The following is a 4,257-nucleotide window of genomic DNA, read 5'->3' on the forward strand; positions in this document are numbered from 1 at the left end:
TTACGTAGACAGGTACAGATTTCGTCCTGAAATAGAGGTTCGTCCTCACACATGGTAACTATCGACACCACATCAAACACATAACCAGTCGCTGCCGAAGTTATACAGCGTAAAGGAACATAAAATGAGCACCTCTGTCGAGGCGGTCGTGTTATTGGATTGATCCGAGCTACAAAGGCCCAATTACGAGGGATGGCACGGGCTACAAGGTCAATCAGTCGGCTGGTTGGCCGTCCGTTCAGTAATGACTCTACCCGGATTTAGCGTCCTTATGCTCTAAATTCTCCGACTACGTTTTCCTTAACATATGTCGTATCGGATTAGAATGATCAGTTTTACTTGTAATTGCATTAGTGGCACGCTTTCAACTGAAATGTTTATTAAACAATTCACGCACACATACAAGCTGACCGTGACTTTGTTCTCAGTACACACAAACGTTTATGACCATCTCCATCGGTTCTTCAGCACACGCCATTGTCCATTGTGTGTACAAAGAACACATTCATTTGTGCGAAATAAAGACTGGTGCAATGTGTCGATATATCGTGCTCCTATTGTCTATTTTCTGGGCAAGTGTACAAGCTTCGTTTAACTACAAACAAGGCTCGTTTATCTTCCATCCGTCGTTACCTCACACAATTCTTCTGAAATAAAACTGACAGTTATAGATGTCCACCGCATTGTGCGAAGCAAAGGTAATATTTCAAGTGATTGTACGTGACTAATCGTGACCATGGTCTCTTTTAATTATGCATGGGCCGTCGTGATTATACCTATAATTGAATGAGCAATGATTACGGATCAAACGGAATAAGGTTTTATTATTAATTATGTCAACGTGCAATACTGAGGTAGAGTCTACTGGGCGTTTTGTAATATGGTACGTAGATATAGGATGGTATATGGCGAACTGCGATAACGATAATACTGCAATGTCATTTCAGCATAATGCATTATACTTCAACATACATAACTATGAAACATCTATTAATTACCGATACCAACGGAGTAATATTATTTTTGTTATAATGCAAGTTCTTTCAATGTAGATAACTTACAAAATAAACTAAATCCTTCATGATAGACAACATCAACTATATGTCATTATTAATAATGAGTTTAGCTTGAAGTTTGCCGTCAGCCGACGTATTATTGTAAACATTTTACCTCGAATGTGTCATAAATCCGTACTTAACCCGTACAACGATAACCTAATATTCATGACAGAGGGCACGCCGATGCTAGCAAGGTCTCCACGGGGTCAATTACTAATCAACTCAAGGAACGATCGTCTCACCCGCTAATTACCAATTATACCAATTAACTCTTGACGAAAACATTTTTGTTTAAACCTTTTTTATACTAGACTCTGTGCTTCTATGATAATATTGTATTCAGTTTCGTCCATATATTGTTATACACATCGTAAATTTACTGCCTACCAATTATTTTACTATGAAATGTAAAATCGTAGTTTCTAGATTTGCTAAGCGGAAATAATGATCCGATAGTATTTTCGGAATGGTCACGATTATAATTATTCACACATTGGCTGCAGAGACATCATATAAGGATAGATGCATTAAAACATTAATCACCCAAACAATTTAATGTTTGGAAGCGGCAAATCACGACCCTTATATTGGGTTTTAAACATAATTTTCATAATAGTGTTTCGATAATAGTTTTCAGGTGACAATATCCGTATAGTCTATTAGAATTCCAGCATCAAATAACAACATGTATGCTCCTGGCTTTGCACGGTAGGGGACTAAATCCGGAAGCCGAAATTCATTGGAATACGGGCGGTATGGAGAGTGCAGGCTCCCAACCATGTTTATGACAATCACTGCAGACAATGATTATGGTTCGTCCGTCTAGAGAAACCAAAATGTAATCAATTTTTGAATGGTAGGCGTAACTAGTGTAAATATTAAACAATGCCAAATTCATATCACATGTATTTTTCAGGAAAGTGAATTCAGTTTAGTATCCATTATTTTATCTGTCATAAATGAACAATAAACAATATTGTTTTGACTAATGTGTCTATTAAAAGTTAGTGTAAAATTAACGCGATTGAAGGAGAGTTCATCATTCAAAAGATTTATCTTATATTTTTACGTTCAAAGAGATCTCGCAAAGAGATCCCCTTTTTTCTTCCAGACCTTTTTTATTTGTTGCAATTTGTAGCAACTTGCGTCCTCATATCTGAATAGATCATCATTCACCGACAATAAGCCGTATTAAAATGTAGTCCATTAATGTCATAAAATTGGTATCTTAAAAGTGTTTTTTGCATTCCTCTTCGTCTGATCTTCGTACTCGTATGTATGTCGATAGTTGACAGTCGATAGACGTTACGTAATAAAATGGAGTTTAGATTACAGTGTTGATGTTTTCCTTATAGTTTTCCTCCATTGGTTAAATTGTTTTAATAAGTAATTGAGCGCTTTGTAAACAAGCGTTCGCTACCGGGTTTTTATTTTACGGTATTTACAATGTAACATTGAATTACAGTTGCTTCGGGAATGTAAGAAGTTTTTACTTAAAAAACTAGAAATACAAGAGTAGGCCATCAGAAGTTCAATGGAATAATTTTCTGAAGAATTAGGATAAGGCAAACACCTAAAAAACCGGTATTGAAACCTGTTTGCTCGGTTCCGTACCATAAAGACACGAGCGCAACTTTCACAACACGAACCAATGTGACGACGTATTTACTAAGCGACCCTATTTGTTATAAGAAACGTACGTGCGTAGCTTATCTAGTATTTATAAGGGTCTATATAATTTGAATAAATATATCTAGTTATTCCATAACGTAAAAGACAGATTGCTATAAAAACGCATTTTTTCGAAATAGATGAAAACGTATCGACTAATAACGTTATTTGTTGATAAAAAGTGTACTTTGTAAGTGTCATAAAAAATTTAAACTGTTTCACTTTTTTCGGAAATGTTATTCGCATGCACTAGTAAATTGGAAATCATTATACTAAACTGTCTCAATATATATGCATACAATAATAATGATATTGAAAAGCTCAGTAAGATTACGATCATCTCTTAAAATAAGACCGCTGTGTGGAAAGGAGACGAACGCATGGTGTAGAGCAGTATCTCTCGTTCAAAATTATTTCAGTTTGATTTGAAGACGAAGTGGTCTATTAAGTTCCAGAATTCATGTCAAAGACCAGTGCTCTACAAAGGAGGTGTAAACATAAACAAGTGCGTTTATAACCTGTTTATGAGTAACCACGTGATAAATGAACAAAATGAGATCAGTGCAATAAAATCCCACTTTTCCAGATTCATGACCTAAAAGTTCGATCGTCTACCTGCTCCAAGTTTTGAAGGTTATTTGAAGGTGTGTGTTTGATACTAAGTAACCTGTATTTCTATCGCGATATAGTTAAAGATTTATTCAAAATGTATAAACCACGTGTTGAGACTAACAGAGTGACTCTACATTAAATCTGATAACTTATCACAGTAGCAAGTTTTATGATAGTCTTGACAATATTTCACGTAAAACTTTCGATGGCATTATTTATTCGTAAATAACTTTTGATTCCTACTTAAGGTTGTTTTTGTTCTGAACTACTATTAACAACTTCGCAAACAGTGACAAGAAAAAATATGTAGCACCAGCTATTAACTCTATAGAATTACCGTTAGGTTACGAAAAAAATAAGGATCATATTAAATTGCAGCAAACAGCCTTTGAACTGTACAACGACTGCAAAACAACAAAGCATCAAGCGCTCTCTTTTGTTACAATTTAAAGCTGTGTATCTGGTAGACACAGGAGCGGTATGGCCCAAGTGCGCCGTTCATTGTGCACATCGCTCTCGCCGAGTGCTGCACCGTCGTGACTCGGTCATTACGCTGGCCTACATCAACAGCTACACTTTTCCCTACACCGTTTAGCAAGACATTTTACTTATGTGTCCCCACTTAGTACAGAAGCCAGTAAAGTTCCGTCAAGATTTCTTTTCAGAGTAAGACTACTTAAACGTCAGTATAAGCACCAAGAAATTCATTTCTTTTAATGAAATCCTTTGTTGTATTCACTTATTACCATGGAATCCTTGACATTTAAAGCTTATAATCATGCGGTGAGTCAAATACTGAGCTACTCTGAAAGTTCAAAAAAGGGCGAGGTTACATGCACCGCGTATGACCTGTCGAAGTTACTGTCAACAGCTAGCAGTATTACCATCATTCAACGCATCAATTGGTTGAACAAAA

Source organism: Trichoplusia ni, chromosome 3, assembly GCF_003590095.1.
Source record: "Trichoplusia ni isolate ovarian cell line Hi5 chromosome 3, tn1, whole genome shotgun sequence".
NCBI classification, from domain to species: domain Eukaryota; kingdom Metazoa; phylum Arthropoda; class Insecta; order Lepidoptera; family Noctuidae; genus Trichoplusia; species Trichoplusia ni.